Below are 20,617 nucleotides of genomic sequence, written 5' to 3' on the forward strand. Positions count from 1 at the left end.
GTGTGTCAGTACAAATTATTATGATGCAAATGAAATGCACGGTATCCATACATGAATTTTTTTTTATCTACAGTAAAATAAGTAAATTTCTTATATGGTATAATGAGAATAATTATACACTATCTACTAATACGTATATATATTTATTTACCTTATATCGATTGATGATCCGGCGATTAGAAATGACATCTTAACAGGTTCATTCCTGTTATAAACAACGGTTTTGAAAATTTAATATATTGAAAAATATTATTAAAATAAAGACAATATTTCAATAATATTTGTTTATAAGTACATTCTTATTTCATAAATTTATATAGATACCAAGTATGGTATGGAATCAATTTCCTTTTATGTGATGTAATGTAGTATTTATGAAGCAATTCCTGTAACATAAGAAACATATTAAAGGGTTTATTGATAGATTTTTTCTCTGAATGTTGGTTCGGCTCGTGGTAAGTGAAACCATGTTGAAGTCCTTCTGAAAACAAAACAAAAAATAAATAATGTTATACAATAGCGACTGATTATTTTAGTTCTACCTATTTAAAGTCGGCAGTAAATAGGAAGTTAACGGGCAGCAACCGCGGGAAGGAAATAATCAGACTTGTCTCAAGAGTTCTTAGCAAATGCAAGCTCACCCTGAAACCATTCGGCCAACCATGGAATAAAAGCCAGTTCAACTCGCGACCGGTCGCAAATTTTTCATTGATCTGGCCCTATTTCCGCCCAACTAACTACGTGTGGATCGTAAGATTTACTGTACAGTGTATGTGGATTTGATTATATATACATTATATACAATAAAAGTGTCATGCCTAAGTATATGTTTGTAAATGAAATGTTGTTATGAGATTGAGAAAAAATTGTGTGAGTATACGTAAAATTATCGTAGTTGGTCGATTGCTGTGTGAGAAAAATACACAAGACGAGTTTATGAAACTATACAGTTTATAATATATCAATGAATCGGAACTGTACAAGACAAGAGCCACTTATACAGGATTTGACGATTGGATCTAAACAGATTGGTATTGTTAAATATTATTCAGCATAGAGACAGTGAAATCTGTTGCTATATGAATTGAAATGAAAATTACTATCACTTTCCTAAGAGAAAACACAGCAGAGCTGCGTTATTTCCTAGGATAATGAATAATTGTGTCTAGTGCATTAATTGAGTTATGGTATCGAGGACAGTGCACACGTGTAGCTCACGGCGGAGGAACGAAATAACAACACTAAGTGTGTCCGAAGTCGACGTACGGTGCGACTGATGACTTCGGACAAGAAAGTCGCCAGGGTGACCGGTGTTGCGGTGTTCAGCGCACAGGTCGACCGAGCGGTGTGAGTAGGAACCGTCTCAGCCGTTGGTCAATCCCTCTTCGACCCAGTATTCAGAAGTTCTCGAACGCAGCGAAAGGTTGAGTTTGTTATGTACACCTGATACCCACCCTCTCACCCACTGTCATTGATCGCTTCCATTGATATTGACGAAAACATTGAATTTGTATCAAATTGAGAATTGACTGCTTCCCCCCCCCTCCCCCTCCTTATTGTCATGACCCCTCTTATATGTGAAGAAAATAAAAAAAATGTAAAGTAAAAATAAAATACAAATGTTTATTAATGATCATTTTGAATAAAAATATAAACACTCGTATTTGGTCCAATATCTGTATTAGTTAATTGACTTGTTATAATTAATAAATACTTGTGTGTGTTATGTTGGAAATAATATTGTTCTTTTCTACTCCACAATTGATATTTGTGAATAAAGTGACTACTTCTGATATTGAAAGCAACATCACAAGGACTCTAATTACCTCGGTGCGACCAAACGGAGGCATCTGAACAGTATTCTAATAATGGTATTGGAGATTTTTATACATATATTGTTTTGCGACTGTTACTTTTCTCATTTATTTATGATTTGCTTGTTAACGTCTATACACTAATATTTACTTTAATCTTATTTTTAATGTTAAAGTGTTTGCTGCTGTCTTTGTAAGAATGATGTGTGTAACAACCATTATATAGTTAGGTCTTAAAATTTTAAGGCGTCTTTATAAAATTCAATTTCGTTTCGTTTCGTAATTTTAGTATCCAAACATTGAGCAATGTATCAGTTTCACAAAAATATGCAATGAAAATGTTTATTTATCAAATTTAATTATACTATTTTACTATGAATGAGTTTAGGAGTTAAAATGTACATATCTTTAATATTTTAAAAAAGACATCACACATGTGTAACGATTTGCATGTACGAGGAGTTTATTAAATTGTATCAATGTAAAGTATTTTTGAAATATTTGATAAAATGTGTAACAAAATTTATGACAACTGTAAATTAAATTACTATATTAATAGATTAACAAATTCAATCATTAATGAGCTCTAAGAACAGATGGATTTGTTTAACACATTTATAGTCACATGTATTGTTATTTGTTTCTTCATTAAGTATATATTTAAATTATGTAGAATTTTTGTTGTATGTATAAGTGACATACAATATGTTTTGTTTATTTAATTATAACGTTAGGATACTAACTAAGAAAGGTCTCAAATTATATGTCAAGTAACAAAAATACCTTTATATGCATTTAAAATGAATGTGATTTCCATTTTTAATCTAATACGTAATATTCTTTTTACGTATATATGTATATATATATTTTTTTGTTTTGTTTTATGTTTTTTCTTTTATATTTTTTTTCTTTGTTTTGTTTTTTTTTTCTGTTTTTTTTTATGGAATTTCGTGCTTTTTTTGTTCTTTTTTTTGCATGGAAATACACGTACATGTTACCTGTTAAATTAATACCTATTTAATAACAATAATTGAATATACTATGTGTAATAAAAAATGCCATTTACACCTTTTTCGTGATCTTGTCTTCTGTCTTCTTTTTCAATATCCAATTAGGGTGAATGTTATTATGATATCTTTTGAAATTGTAAGCTGTCATGTCATATTATATATGTGAGTTTCTTGTGCTTCATATCTTCATTTAGTGTTGAGATCAGTGTTTTCTTGATAGTTTGTTCATTAACCGATTCGTCGTGTGTTCCATTTTCGAAAACTTTATGCTGTGACGGCGAACAACTTCTGTCATATTAAAATGATACGCCTGGCGTGTCATAATACACCACACGTAAAAAATCTTAATGGTACGCCTCTTGCTGCAAGCTGAAGTGGCAGTGGGCTGGCCATATTAGCCGTAGAACCGACAACCGTTGGGGTAAACGAGTTCTTGAGTGGAGACCGCGTCTAGGCAAGCGTAGTGTAGGACGGCCTCAGGCAAGGTGGAGCGACGATTTGCGCAGGATGGCTGGCAGCAGCTGGATGCGAGCAGCCGAAGATCGGAAACGGTGGCGTGAAATTGGGGAGGCCCATGTCCAGCAGTGGACTGCGATAGGCTGATGATGATGACGCCTCTTGTATCATCCGCACAGAAACTTTTGTATTTTTTCATGTGTATAATGGTTTATGCACGAAGATCAAATTACGTCACTTATGTTATAATGTTGTTGAACAAATCTGTTCATAAAATAAATGTTCACAGTAACGTATTTTCTTGTAAGTGATACGGATCATGGTTTTATTTTATCTTCTTGTGCAAATGGAGAATTGAGTTTCTTGGATATATCTGTTTTCCATTTTATATGGGCTATTTTCGATCATGAAAAAGTAAACTCTGACAACTTGTTTCTTGTATTAACAGGTGTTAAATTTCATAAGATGTGGTTAGATTTGTACAATCATTTCTTCTTCACCAGCTTATGCAGAGAATCTAGTATGATTTCCTGGTTGATTCTTGAAGTAGTTGAAGAGTGGCTTTTACAGGTGGTAATGGCAATTTGTACTTAAAAGTAATACAAAAACACATTGAATTTATTTATTATTATGCAAATCTTGACATATATTTTGAGATTTATCGAAACGACTTTTTTTTTGTAAGATTACAAGTTAATAAATATGTTGTAAAAATATTCAATAGTTTTAATTGCGTTGTAATTTTTAGGGTTTTTATTTTATTTTTAACAATACATATGACTTATATGAGTTAAATTTTAATCTTTACTGATTTACATTAAATTAAAAAAATGTCTTTAATCACGATGCAATCTAAAAAAAGTATATATGTAATAATTTTTAAAAATTACTAAAAGACATTTTATTAATGATACATTAAGACAGGTTGGCATGTTTTTATTAATCAGTACCTATAAATTTTTAAGTAGGTAAGTACCTATATATAAATTTTGCTATATTGAGCATTTTTTTGGGAAATTGACCTGCGTGTGAGCTGTAAGTTTGTTTGTTTTCGGTTTTTGATTTATTTTAATATCAATGTCTTAAATCACGATGCAATCTAAAATATACATTATACTTTTAATAAATTACTAAAAGACATTCATATTAAATTATATCAAGAAAAGTTGGCATGTTTTTAGTTATCATTATTTGTAAGTACCTACATATCAATTTTGCTATATTCGGCTCTTTTTTTTTGGTAATTGACTCGCGTGTGAGTTACAAGTTTGGTTGGTTTTTGTTTTTGATTTATTTTAATATCAATGTCTTAAATCACGATGCAATCTAAAAAATACATTATACTTTTAAAAAAATTACTAAAAGACATTCATATTAAATTATATCAAACAAATTTGGCATGTTTTTAGTAATTATTATTTGTACTTACAGTTGTTTATATTACACTGTTTATTTTCGGTTTTTGATTTATTTTAATATCAATGTCTTAAATCACGATGCAATCTAAAAAATACATTATACTTTTAATAAATTACTAAAAGACATTCATATTAAATTATATCAAGAAAAGTTGACATGTTTTTAGTTATCATTATTTGTAAGTACCTACATATAAATTTTGCTATATTCGGCTCTTTTTTTGGGTAATTGACTCGCGTGTGAGTTACAAGTTTGGTTGGTTTTTGTTTTTGATTTATTTTAATATCAATGTCTTAAATCACGATGCAATCTAAAAAATACATTATACTTTTAAAAAATTACTAAAAGACATTCATATTAAATTATATCAAACAAATTTGGCATGTTTTTAGTAATTATTATTTGTACTTTTCAGTTGTTTATTTTACACTGTTTATTTTCGGTTTTTGATTTATTTTAATATCAATGTCTTAAATCACGATGCAATCTAAAAAATACATTATACTTTTAATAAATTACTAAAAGACATTCATATTAAATTATATCAAGAAAAGTTGACATGTTTTTAGTTATCATTATTTGTAAGTACCTACATATAAATTTTGCTATATTCGGCTCTTTTTTTGGGTAATGGACTCGCGTGTGAGTTACAAGTTTGGTTGGTTTTTGTTTTTGATTTATTTTAATATCAATGTCTTAAATCACGATGCAATCTAAAAAATACATTATACTTTTAAAAAATTACTAAAAGACATTCATATTAAATTATATCAAGAAAAGTTGGCATGTTTTTAGTAATTATTATTTGTAAGTACCTACATATAAATTTTGCTATATTGAACACTTTTTGGGCAATCGACTCGAGTGTAAGCTATAAGTTTGTTTGTTTTCCGTTTTTGATTTATTTTAATATCAATGTCTTAAATCACGATGCAATCTAAAAAATATATTATACTTTTAATAAATTACTAAAAGACATTCATATTAAATTACATCAAACAAAGTTGGCATGTTTTTAGTTATCATTATTTGTAAGTACCTACATATAAATTTTGCTATATTCGACTCTTTTTTTGGGTAATTGACTCGCGTGTGAGTTACAAGTTTGGTTGGTTTTTGTTTTTGATTTATTTTAATATCAATGTCTTAAATCACGATGCAATCTAAAAAATACATTATACTTTTAAAAAATTACTAAAAGACATTCATATTAAATTATATCAAACAAATTTGGCATGTTTTTAGTTATCATTATTTGTAAGTACCTACATATAAATTGTGCTATATCGAGCTTTTTTTTTGGGTAATCGACTCGCGTGTGAGTTACAAGTTTGGTTGGTTTTTGTTTTTGATTTATTTTAATATCAATGTCTTAAATCACGATGCAATCTAAAAAATACATTATACTTTTAAAAAATTACTAAAAGACATTCATATTAAATTATATCAAGAAAAGTTGGCATGTTTTTAGTAATTATTATTTGTAAGTACCTACATATAAATTTTGCTATATTGAACACTTTTTGGGCAATCGACTCGAGTGTAAGCTATAAGTTTGTTTGTTTTCCGTTTTTGATTTATTTTAATATCAATGTCTTAAATCACGATGCAATCTAAAAAATATATTATACTTTTAATAAATTACTAAAAGACATTCATATTAAATTACATCAAACAAAGTTGGCATGTTTTTAGTTATCATTATTTGTAAGTACCTACATATAAATTTTGCTATATTCGGCTCTTTTTTTGGGTAATTGACTCGCGTGTGAGTTACAAGTTTGGTTGGTTTTTGTTTTTGATTTATTTTAATATCAATGTCTTAAATCACGATGCAATCTAAAAAATACATTATACTTTTAAAAAATTACTAAAAGACATTCATATTAAATTATATCAAACAAATTTGGCATGTTTTTAGTTATCATTATTTGTAAGTACCTACATATAAATTGTGCTATATTGAGCTTTTTTTTTTGGGTAATCGACTCGCGTGTGAGTTACAAGTTTGGTTGGTTTTTGTTTTTGATTTATTTTAATATCAATGTCTTAAATCACGATGCAATCTAAAAAATACATTATACTTTTAAAAAATTACTAAAAGACATTCATATTAAATTATATCAAGAAAAGTTGGCATGTTTTTAGTAATTATTATTTGTAAGTACCTACATATAAATTTTGCTATATTGAACACTTTTTGGGCAATCGACTCGAGTGTAAGCTATAAGTTTGTTTGTTTTCCGTTTTTGATTTATTTTAATATCAATGTCTTAAATCACGATGCAATCTAAAAAATATATTATACTTTTAATAAATTACTAAAAGACATTCATATTAAATTACATCAAACAAAGTTGGCATGTTTTTAGTTATCATTATTTGTAAGTACCTACATATAAATTTTGCTATATTCGACTCTTTTTTTGGGTAATTGACTCGCGTGTGAGTTACAAGTTTGGTTGGTTTTTGTTTTTGATTTATTTTAATATCAATGTCTTAAATCACGATGCAATCTAAAAAATACATTATACTTTTAAAAAATTACTAAAAGACATTCATATTAAATTATATCAAACAAATTTGGCATGTTTTTAGTTATCATTATTTGTAAGTACCTACATATAAATTGTGCTATATTGAGCTTTTTTTTTGGGTAATCGACTCGCGTGTGAGTTACAAGTTTGGTTGGTTTTTGTTTTTGATTTATTTTAATATCAATGTCTTAAATCACGATGCAATCTAAAAAATACATTATACTTTTAAAAAATTACTAAAAGACATTCATATTAAATTATATCAAGAAAAGTTGGCATGTTTTTAGTAATTATTATTTGTAAGTACCTACATATAAATTTTGCTATATTGAATACTTTTTGGGCAATCGACTCGAGTGTAAGCTATAAGTTTGTTTGTTTTCCGTTTTTGATTTATTTTAATATCAATGTCTTAAATCACGATGCAATCTAAAAAATATATTATACTTTTAATAAATTACTAAAAGACATTCATATTAAATTACATCAAACAAAGTTGGCATGTTTTTAGTTATCATTATTTGTAAGTACCTACATATAAATTTTGCTATATTCGGCTCTTTTTTTGGGTAATTGACTCGCGTGTGAGTTACAAGTTTGGTTGGTTTTTGTTTTTGATTTATTTTAATATCAATGTCTTAAATCACGATGCAATCTAAAAAATACATTATACTTTTAAAAAATTACTAAAAGACATTCATATTAAATTATATCAAGAAAAGTTGGCATGTTTTTAGTAATTATTATTTGTAAGTACCTACATATAAATTTTGCTATATTGAACACTTTTTGGGTAATCGACTCGCGTGTGAGTTACAAGTTTGGTTGGTTTTTGTTTTTGATTTATTTTAATATCAATGTCTTAAATCACGATGCAATCTAAAAAATACATTATACTTTTAAAAAATTACTAAAAGACATTCATATTAAATTATATCAAGAAAAGTTGGCATGTTTTTAGTAATTATTATTTGTAAGTACCTACATATAAATTTTGCTATATTGAACACTTTTTGGGCAATCGACTCGAGTGTAAGCTATAAGTTTGTTTGTTTTCCGTTTTTGATTTATTTTAATATCAATGTCTTAAATCACGATGCAATCTAAAAAATATATTATACTTTTAATAAATTACTAAAAGACATTCATATTAAATTACATCAAACAAAGTTGGCATGTTTTTAGTTATCATTATTTGTAAGTACCTACATATAAATTTTGCTATATTCGGCTCTTTTTTTGGGTAATTGACTCGCGTGTGAGTTACAAGTTTGGTTGGTTTTTGTTTTTGATTTATTTTAATATCAATGTCTTAAATCACGATGCAATCTAAAAAATACATTATACTTTTAAAAAATTACTAAAAGACATTCATATTAAATTATATCAAACAAATTTGGCATGTTTTTAGTTATCATTATTTGTAAGTACCTACATATAAATTGTGCTATATCGAGCTTTTTTTTTTTGGGTAATCGACTCGCGTGTGAGTTACAAGTTTGGTTGGTTTTTGTTTTTGATTTATTTTAATATCAATGTCTTAAATCACGATGCAATCTAAAAAATACATTATACTTTTAAAAAATTACTAAAAGACATTCATATTAAATTATATCAAGAAAAGTTGGCATGTTTTTAGTAATTATTATTTGTAAGTACCTACATATAAATTTTGCTATATTGAACACTTTTTGGGCAATCGACTCGAGTGTAAGCTATAAGTTTGTTTGTTTTCCGTTTTTGATTTATTTTAATATCAATGTCTTAAATCACGATGCAATCTAAAAAATATATTATACTTTTAATAAATTACTAAAAGACATTCATATTAAATTACATCAAACAAAGTTGGCATGTTTTTAGTTATCATTATTTGTAAGTACCTACATATAAATTTTGCTATATTCGGCTCTTTTTTGGGTAATTGACTCGCGTGTGAGTTACAAGTTTGGTTGGTTTTTGTTTTTGATTTATTTTAATATCAATGTCTTAAATCACGATGCAATCTAAAAAATACATTATACTTTTAAAAAATTACTAAAAGACATTCATATTAAATTATATCAAACAAATTTGGCATGTTTTTAGTTATCATTATTTGTAAGTACCTACATATAAATTGTGCTATATTGAGCTTTTTTTTTTGGGTAATCGACTCGCGTGTGAGTTACAAGTTTGGTTGGTTTTTGTTTTTGATTTATTTTAATATCAATGTCTTAAATCACGATGCAATCTAAAAAATACATTATACTTTTAAAAAATTACTAAAAGACATTCATATTAAATTATATCAAACAAATTTGGCATGTTTTTTTTTAGTAATCATAATTTGTAAGTACCTACATATAAATTTGGCTATATTGAGCACTGTTTTGGGCAATCGACTCGCGTGTGAGCTGTAAGTTTGGTTGGTTTCGGTTTCCGATTTATTTTAATAACAATGTCTTAAATCACGATGCAATCTTTAAATTAATTAAATAAAAAATACTAAAAGACATTCTTATTAAAGTATATCGAGAAAAGTTTAAAGTGATTATTTGATTATTTGTTGCTATATAAGTGAGGTATATTTACAATTATTAAATATTCAAGTTGCTTGGCAGTTATAAGAACTTTGTTGTTGACATTTCACAAATATTTCAAATATATTTCATATGAATGTATTTTTTAAAATACATAAGTTTTGTCGTTGTATATTTGTGTTTACTTTTCATAGAATATTAACGTATGGACATTTCAAGTTTTTCATTCATTTTTAGTGAAATAGTATAATGATAATTAGAAGTGAATGTAAACGTGACAGTAATGTTATTCGTAACAATATTTTGTGTAAAATTTACATAAATTGTCAAGTATTGATTTAAAGTTGCAAAACGAAACCAAATTGATTTTTGTAAACACGTTTGGGAGTTTTAAAGTCTAATTATGTATCGTTGTACTCAGTTTGCTTTCTAAGACAGCAGTAAAAAACCTATAATTGTAAAATTATATCAAAGTAAATATTCATGTGCAGATTGTGACTTAGCTAGAATAAATAAGTTGCATATAATATTGTATGAAAATCTTAAATAACAATGTTATGATTTGGTGCAAGTGTCTCCGTTTGGTTGTGCAGAAGTGCGCGATTGAGCTCTATATGGTGTTTATTACAATATTATTGGCAGTCAATTTAGTCACAGAATAAAGTAGTGTAATAGAGAAATTAGTAAAATGAAACGTAAACTTTAAATTGAATCTATACAATATTTCTATAAAATGATATTTTTTGTGATGTGAGTGAATAGAAAAAGAAATCTAGTTATCATATAGCTCGATATAAACTCGTTACTTTGATATATATATGTGGAACTATATTCATTCGTGGATATAATTATTAAGTAATTATATACATGGACAAATATATCAGAACCCAAGATATCATACGTTAAAAGATTTATATACCACCTACGTTGTATTAGGAAAAAAGATAGCAGAGATAATACATATCTGCACGTTGTTAGGTATCTTATTAATATTATACGTATTCATTAATTATGACAAGGTGATCAAGTCAATTGGATATTTTGTGTTTTATTCATTTTTAAATTAATGATTAAAAATAAACAGATGTAAGTATGTACATGAGTAAAAAATATGATGTGGTCAATGATAAAAAGTAATTAGACAATCTGTCAATGTATTGCGGTATGAAGAATGTGTGACTCGGTCATCACATACGTGTCAAATTCCACTATACAATGAGAGATTTATTCTATCAATACGCTTACTATATTAATTTAATTGATATTTTTTACGTACATCATAACATAATTATGTGCGTACATTTCAAGCGAATTTAAAGGTTTTGTTATTTTATGTGGCTGTTGTTTTAATATAGAAACATGTAAAATAACGATACAAATTTTCATAAAGTATATAAACGATATGAAATATATATTAATGAATATGGGTATTTAAAACTTTAATGTCCAAATATTATGAATGACGAAATTACTAATTGAAAATAAGCAGTTGTTATAATTTAACATTGTGCGCGTATTGTTTTAATATAGAAACGTGTAAAATCACGATGTAAATTATCATAAAGTATTAAACAATAGGAAATATTTACTAATACACGTTGGTATTCAAAACTTTTCAACACAATTAAGTTATGTTCATAATGATATTACGAAAATGTACGTATTGATATACATAAAATATATCAATTTTAGAGAAAAATGTAAAAGAGTATAAAAAAAATATTACGTAGGGATATACATGCAGATATATCGAATGCACGATAGGTGTAGCGGATGCACCGAGTGAATCTGTTAATGTTGGCGCGGTTATACGACCGATAGACCGATACATTTGTAAGTATATCAATACTTGTACATGTATAATAATATATGTGTGTATAAATGTAAACTTTAAAAATATTGTAATATTTTTGATTTTAAACATGTAAACAATAAACCCTCCCTCCCCCTCTCCCTTTCTCCCCATTAGGCCGCGGACTGGACTTGTGTATTCGGCGGTGGGACGACCGGTTGATTAGGACCATTCATACATTTGTGATCAAATGTATGAGTGGCCTTAATTTACCGGTCGTCTCGCCGCCGAATACACGAGTCCAGCCTGCGGCCCTAAAACAGTCAATTCTCAATTTGATACAGATTCATTGTTTACGACAGTGTCAATGGAAACGATCGATAACAGTAGGTGTACCACCTTAGAGCAATGAAAACGGAGTGCACAAAGTGATCCCCTTTCATTGCTCACACAAGTGTACATAATAAACTTACCTTTTGCTGCACGCGAGAACTTCTGTTGCTGGGTCGAAAAGGGTCCGAGCAGCGACCGAGTCGGTTCGCTCACGCCGCCTTGTCGACCTGTGTATCAAACACCACGTCACCGGTCACCTTCGCGAGTCTCTCGCCCGAAGGCACCTGACGCGGTGTACGTCGACTTTGGTCACATTCAGTACTGCCATTTCGCTCCCGTTGCCGAAAGCGTACACGAATGCACTCACCTCGATCCATTGCTCAATTTTTACACTTGACACGATATAATTTCCTTTTCAATTCGTATAGCGGTATGACTTGACCGAGTCAATGTTGATGAATATAAAACAAAATTTGTCTGTAGATCACAACCCGCAGATCGCTGAATAATTAACATCGAGTCGAGCAAAGTTAGATTTAATGTTATATTGCCGCCATATGGATTCATAAAAACATTTTGTGATTATTTTCATACAAAAATAAACAACTTGTAATAATTGTTACAGACTCACAACAATTGTTTTCTTTATCTCACAACGCGTGTTGTAAGTGTCAAGTCTGTTAAAGAAAAAATTGCGCAGTGACAGCCACGTACTTCATCATGATTTACTTATAAATAAAATAAATTAACATAATTTAATATTTACACAAACACTTGATTTAGACGATGGCGAACAGTTACGATGCTTTTTTGAAGGAGGCACATTTTACTTTCACGCTTATAACAATTGCGGGTATACGATGTTATTTGCCATATATCTGTTATCTGATGAGACCCTAACGGCGGAAGTTAAAATTTTGATGGCATCTCGGTTTTGAACGCGGCCTAGAGCTACATATAACTGACCGTGACTAAAGACATCGGATCTCAAGTCAACACCTACGCGACTGATGGTCTGGCCCTGTGATTTGTGAATCGACATCGCGTAACACACCTGTAACGGAAACTGAGTCCTCATCATCTCGATCGGGCTCCGGCGATCGATCGGGGCTTTGAATTGAATTCGCGGTATTAGATAGTCCTGGTGTTGATTTGGTTTGCGGACTGTGATGAGGCGAGGTGATGTTACCGACACTATGATGACTTTGGTCCCGTTGACCAAGCCATCCGCGAAACTGAGATTACGTGTGATCATGCAAACGGAACCTACTTTCAATACTAAATCGTACTCTGGAACACCATTAGGTTGAATCCTATTCAATACCTCTGGACCAAAAAACAACTCATCGGGGCCTTCACTGACGACCTTATCAACGCCGAAGAAATGCATTGGCTCGTTCGGTAACCGATTCATCATACGTTCATTGATCTCTTTCACGCCAGCGTTATGGGTGCAAAGGATCGCTCTGCCTGCACATAAGTCAGGATCATTTAAATCGTCAATTGGGAACACAAAATCTACAAGTTCATTTACTTCCGTTACATGTGATAATATGGAAAGGTCTATTAAATTTTGGACGGCACGTCCTACTGTTACTCTTTCCGTTGGCAGCTGATTTGATCCCAATCTAAATAGAAAATCGGCAAATTCTGGATCGTTAGTTTGACGTTGGGATGTCGTCAGTGTGAAAGTTTTCAATTGTTCCCAAAGCGGTGATGACTTTACTGAACTATTAATTACATCAGAATCTGATCTAGCGTTAGGCACTACCGGTGGGATCTGACGGAAATCACCGGCGAATATTATTACTTTGCCGCCAAATATTTTCTCCGAGTCCATGAGATCTCGAAGTGATCTATCCAACATGTGGATCAAGTATTTGTGTGCCATAGGGGCCTCGTCGTATATGATGACGTCGGCTTTCCGAATGAGTTCCCCGCGTTGAGATCTTTTAGTGACGCTCCAATATCCCAAATCGTCCACCAATTCGATGGGCAATTTGAACATGCTGTGCGCGGTCATACCGCTGGGATAGTTTTGGGCAGCGATGCCCGAGCTAGCCGTACATAAAACTACACCGTTCAAATCACCGCGCACGTGTGATGTTATCAAATTTAAAAGCAACGTCTTCCCGGTACCCGCCGGACCATCAACAAAGATTGCGTTGTCACTATTTTCGCGGTGTTCTGTATTAGTGACGAGTTCGTGTACGTAATCGTACACGGCGCGCTGACCAACTGACAATTTTGGCAACCATACCTCTACGAATCCAACCAATTCGGCTCGATCGTATTCGGTATACTCTCGACCCAGCTCTGTGGTGTCGTCGATCGCTTCCGGTAACCCGATATCGCTCAAGCGGCTGCCGTGCTTGCGCAATAATCTCCCGATGAGTACGAGACTTTTCTCGCGGGCCCTATCAATTTGATCGCTAGGAAATCGTCTAATGAAATCCTCGCTCAGTTGGTCCTTGAACTGATCCCACAATGACGCGACTGGGATTCCGTTTACAGCTAACATTACAAAAAAGTGGCGTAAACGCGGCGCGGTCATGAAAGTTTGTGCCTCCTGCATCGACCTGCGGTACTCTGAATCGTCATCAGCCAGACCGACTGCTCGGGCAGCCTCTTGGAATGTGGAGCATCCGGCGCCCCCGAGTCTGATGAGGTCATCAAAACTACGACACGGATACGCGGACAAAAGTATACGCAGATAAAACTGTTCGCCGCGATTCGGAGTGACCCAAAACATTCGAGCTACACACTCTCCCCTCTGTCTACGCGCTAGGAATTTACCGTTTGTCATTTGATATATTGGGCATTTTAAGGACGGTCTCGATGCGTGCACGATAAAGTTTTCATAGAATTCGGTGTAAGTTAGGTGGTCAAACTTCTCCAGTTCTAATACATCGGTTCGGTTTATAGGGACCGTACCATCGGCTGGCCTTGCAAAATATGTTAGCAAGTCCGAGCCTGCCCTTTCCGCAGCATCAGCTACGTTGCCCTTTTGCGGATTAAAGTATACCGCCTGTTTGTTGGGCAAATGAATCGCAAGTTGTTTCACTGTAGGTGAATGGCCGACTATATGGAAAGCAAAGACTCTCCACGCCGCGTCGCACGAGCCGATGTACCTTTTGGATACGTATATTTCTATTTCATTATTCCTTGTTTCTTCGGGAATTAACGCAACGCGAGTAGCATCCAGGCCTTTGGTCATATATTTGTAAAGGTATTTTATCATAGCGCGGGCCGAGCACGCTTCCAAATTAATATGACAGTCATATTTGAGGAGTAAGGCGGAATTGTAGGGGACGACCCATAGATCATTCACTACGACGTCCCTATTGCGGAATTTAATTGTAGCTTCGTTTTGGCTATCGCGGCGAAATTGTGTGAATCCTTTGTCGTCACAGTACGTGAACGGTGTTTCTTTTTTAGGAAAATATCGCGTGCATTTCTTGGATTCACTGTCCCAGCACTGCAGATCGGTACGATGATTTTCTCCGCACGGGCCGTGTATCATGTGTTTTAGAACGGCCTCGCGCAGTTTACCCCCAGCCTCCGCGGGACTGGGTATGTCGGCTCGAATAAAAGTGTCAATCTCTACTGCATGCACGGGACCGCCGCCCTCTACTCTGAAAGCGATATGAGCATGGGGAAGACCCCGTTTTTGAAATTCAATGACGTGCAAAATGTATACTACTTTACCAAACCACTTGCCGGACTTAAGGTCCTTCATGAGTGAAGCTAACTTTTTTTGAAAAACTCGTGCGCATACGGTCGGTGAGGGGTTTTGGCCCGGAGGTGTGGATTGTTGTATTTCCGGCCATTTAGGATTGCATGTCATTGTCAGGAAAAATGATGCCGAGCCATGTTTATTTAATAACGCAATCGCATCTAAATATTGTTTTTTCATGTACCTCTCACCGCCTGTGAATGAGCAGGGTAAATAAATACGACCCGGTACAACACCGCCCTCGCCATATATCGTCTCATCATTCAAGGCTTCCACCACTTCGTCAAGCTGGGCGACTCTCATAGACCCAGGGTTTTGAGTACGCGAAGTTTGTTGGTTGTGAACATATCTCAATCTCTCTTCTGAAATTCTACAGAACATATCTACGAGCCACTCTTCTGAGAGTCGTGACATTTGCGAGAAGCGCGGTTCTGAAAGCAAAAGACATCTAACATACTCGCATTGCGATAATTTCCCTGTATCAAATTTATCATTTTTTCCAACTTTCCACCCCAGTTCACCGTAGGGGTATAATAGGGGATATTGGAATGGTTCATAAAAGTCTACATGCAAAATGTCTACTTGATGTGCCGTGCGTGCGCCAACGGCCCAAATCGCAATCTTTTTAGGGTAAAATCGTTCATTTGAATGACTAATTATAGCAGCTACTTCATTACCGATAGGCAAGTCACCCAAAATGTTGCCGTCTCGTGAGCGCGACGCGGTAGTATCGAACACTAAGTGGGCTTGTTCAGTCGCTTCTTGATGCAAACGTTTAAAACACTCTATGTATGGATTGACTTGGTGCAAATAGTGTGTAATGCTTCTAACAATATCTCTATCGAGACCTCGTCCAGTGGCGATTCTTTCACGCTCACTGGGGTCCTCGATGTACAGACCAATAGGATTGGTCGTCTCATCATAGCCCAAATCGAAAACTCTATGATAAATGCGGCCTTGAACTTTAACAAAAGCTATACCCGAATTCGGGTTTTGGAAACCATGTGTGGTTCCCAGCGCGCTGAAGGCAAACAAATGATTAAAAGCGCGCGAATTTTTAATAAAATCTGGATTTTTATAAAACTCTTCAGTGAGCGGGTGGAATTGTGTTGTTTTATATTTTCCATTACCGCCACAGCACCATTTTCTTTCGTTAAGGTTACCTTTTTCCTCTTCAAAGAGAGGAGCAGTACAGTGTGGACATTTATAAATGTCCGGACTAAATAAATTAGTCTTTTTCAGTGAATGAGGAATTATAGCCTTTAATTCGTCATCACTTAATTGACCGAGTAGCTTTACAGCTCCTCGTAAGTTGGGGTCGATGTTTCGGCTATTTTCTTCATATCGTGCTCTTGCGGGCGTTAAAATTTCGGGATGTTGTTGCGAGTAACGATTTGCAGCGGATCTGTGTATTTCAGGGTTTGCTTGTGAGTTTCGGATTACTGCGGCGATTTTATCTAATCTATTTTGTTGATAATGTTTTTTCACGGTTTCCCTATTCACTTGCGGGTTTTTTTTCGCGTATTTTTTAATAGTATTTGATTGCGCGCGGTTCCCTCCCCGTTTTTTGGGTCGTCCGCGCGATTTTTTGGTCTCAATTTGGTTGTCTTTAACTTGGATATCATCATCTATAGGTGCCAAAACGACCGTTGGTTTTAAATACGACAATTTTAAATCTGATGAATATTGCGCGATATCATTTGCTGACCATTCTGATATAGGTAACGGACGAAGAACGACAACTGACGCCGACGTGGTCAACTTTGGGTCCAAACTGGGGTCTTTGTTAATGACCTCGATCAATTTTGAAGCCGAAAGTCTCTCGACCATTACGATCGGTTCGCGACGCGGAAGATTTGTTACTGCGGCAGATGTGTAGGAATCCAATCGGATCTTACTGATCTCATATGATCCATCCCTCATCTCTGCCATGGTACAATCGGGCCTAGCCAGAGGTGTAGGCAAGATTGTGAATAAAAGTTTACCGAGAGCTTTGATGCTCGAACACTCAAACAAACGTGCGCGACCGGTACCATGATTACTGTTATTAAATTCATCAACCCCGTGGCTGTTAAAATAATAATATTTATTGTACGCGCGCCAAAACGAAGTTGTGTACCCGAGCCCCGTAAATAAATACGAATCGATCGCGTCCGAATGATCAGCATCGTCGAAAAGTCGAGAGATGACCGTTTCTATATTTTCCACGGGTTGGGTTTCAACGAAATTTGGATATAGATGAGTCGCTTTCCAAGTTAATGAATTTTTTGCCGAATGTGTCCCTACTTGTATTTCGCCTGCATCAAGGATCTCCTGTTGAAACAAATGCGCATGCTCATGAACTAAACCGGGAGGTCTCAAACGGAGATACAGGCAATCTCCAGATTCTAATATATTGTCAATGTCGCGTGTGTTAAACTGCATGCGCATATGAATACTGGAATATAAACACGCGACGGAGGACATGGCTGTACACTGCGCATTGTTACCTCTATAACGCTGAGGATCGGCCTGATGCGACGATCCTAAAAAATATAATTGGATATAGGAGGACGCAGTATCACCATGTTTTGCTAACTTAAACGATTTTTCAATATGTTTAATAAAAAGATCTTAATAATGTAAAAAAAGGTATGTAATAAAAGTTATTTATTAATTTGTTTCACAACATCAACAATTAATATACGGCTAAGTTCTACTAATCAATACTTATTTGTTTTAGTAAAAGTCATCGAGTGAAACACAACACCATACCAACATGAACAAAACACTGACTATAAAACATCAAACTAAATAAAATCCATCAATTTGTTCAATATTTATGATTAAAAATCATCATTTTAAAGGTAAAATCTATCCGTCAGAGTAAGACATCAAGTTGAAATTTGTATTGAATTATTTTGCACTACTGAGGATAAAATGTGAGAACGCGCGCTAACCCCTTAATAGGCCGCGACCTAGCGGCCGGCAGCATATAGTTGTAGGTATTTGTAGTGTAGCGATAGAATTGTGAAGTGAGCCTTTTTTCAATCAATCAATCAAGTATATTTATTTCGTCATCACAGAGAATAATTAGGTGACAGTATGTTATATTATTTATACCAGCCATGATGAGCTGTGTAGGTTATACGAAATATTGAACCGATTCATTTTAAATTTGGCACGCATATGTAAACCTGTGACCCAAAGACGGGCATTTAATTTAAATTAAGTAATTTAGCCACTTTTGGGGGGTAAAAGTGAAAATTAAAAACCGGCCAAGAGCATATCGGGCCACGCTCGGTGTAGGGTTCCGTAGTTTTCCTTATCTTTCTCAAAAACTACTGAACCTATTAAGTTCAAAACAATTTTCCTAGAAAGTCTTTATAAAGTTCTACTTTTGTGATTTCTTTCATATTTTTTAAACATATGGTTCAAAAGTTAGAAGGGGGGATGGACGGACGCCCTTTTTTTTTCTTTTAGGAGCGATTATTCCCTAAAATATTAATATTATCAAGAAAAGATGTCAGTAAACCCTTATTCATTTTTATATACCTATCCAACAATATATCACACGTTGGGGTTGGAATGAAAAAAAAAATATCAGCCCCCACTTTACATGTAGGGGGGGTACCTTAATAAAACATTTTTTCCCATTTTTTATTTTTGCACTTTGTCGGCGTGATTGATATACATATTGATACCAAATTTCAGCTTTCTAGTGCTAACGGTTACTGAGATTATCCGCGGACAGACATGGCGAAACTATAAGGGTTCCTAGTTGACTGCGGAACCCTAAAAAATAAAGTTTCTAGAACTATATTGTGTTACATATCAAATGAAAGAGGTTTTATAAGTATTTCAAAAAAATTTTTTTTATAATTTTTAGTAAGGTAATTTTCAAGTTATTTAAGAAAATAGGCAAAAATGTCCACCCAATGTTTAAATTGAGTCACCAAATCTCTTGAAATTGTGTGAGCGCGTTTGAATATTACATATAAACTCATTTCTGTTTCGTTTGTTCAAAATATCGAATTTTTGCAAAAATGACTTAAGGTCCTATTGAAAAGGAGGCGCTTAAGCCCTTCTTGTAGTGTACGGAACCCTTACAACGCGCGGAAAATTTGCATTTGGCCGGTTTTTTACTACTTAATTTTAATATAACTTTACATAAGTCGTGTTTGCTTACAATTCGTTGTGTAATAGTATTTATTATATTCATGATGTCGATTTAACTAAGCATTATAAATTATATTACACGTGTATTTCGCATATGAAGCTTTAAAAAATTCACGATGTAAAGTAACAATAGGGGTCCCCCCCACATGTAGCGTCTCTCGAGCGTAGCGTCGGGCCAACTGTATGAACTAACCGTATGAAAAAACTGTACTGTATGAAAAAACCCCGACTGCGACATAGTAGAGCGATTTTCATGAAACATGACTCCCGACTAACTCAGCTTTCAGACAAAAAAAAACTAAATCTAAATCGGTTCATTCGTTCGGGAGCTACGATGCCACGGACACACACACACACAGACAGACAGATAAACAGACAGACAGACAGACAGACAGACAGACGGACGGACGGACGGACAGACAGACAGACAGACACATCAAACTTATAACACCCCTTCGTTTTTGCGTCGGGGGTTAAAAAAAGGCTTTGCCCATACAGTTGGCCCAACGCGACGCTCGTGAGACGCTAGATGTCGGGGGACCCTTGAAAAAGTGCTAACTTGCATTCCGTGAGAACGCGCGCCAACCTCTTAATAGGCCGCGAACTCGCGGCCGCCAGCATGTAGGCCTTTATATCGCAGCGATAGTATTGCGAAGTGAACCACCCCTGACAATTTAAAATATGAAATATGGCCCACCAGTCTAGATTTGTTTATGTATCTTACATTGAATTACTATCACAGAATATATAATAGTAAGTCAAGTGAATTCCGTTGCGCCGTGCGAAGATCATCACCACTGAATGGGCTGCGAACTTACTTTTGTAGCGCAAACGCGCGCG

The 20,617-nt window shown here is 33.6% G+C and overlaps 1 protein-coding gene and 1 long non-coding RNA gene across 2 annotated transcripts in view; both read left to right on the plus strand.

The window, feature by feature from the left end:
- LOC125229803 overlaps window positions 1-20,617 on the plus strand; it is a 125,046-nt gene that overhangs the window by 66,547 nt on the left and 37,882 nt on the right. The gene's annotated exons all lie outside the window — the stretch shown is intronic.
- LOC125229544 overlaps window positions 1-20,617 on the plus strand; it is a 47,861-nt gene that overhangs the window by 12,864 nt on the left and 14,380 nt on the right. The gene's annotated exons all lie outside the window — the stretch shown is intronic.

The sequence above is a fragment of the Leguminivora glycinivorella genome, chromosome 9 (genome assembly GCF_023078275.1).
Source record: "Leguminivora glycinivorella isolate SPB_JAAS2020 chromosome 9, LegGlyc_1.1, whole genome shotgun sequence".
Classification (NCBI taxonomy): domain Eukaryota; kingdom Metazoa; phylum Arthropoda; class Insecta; order Lepidoptera; family Tortricidae; genus Leguminivora; species Leguminivora glycinivorella.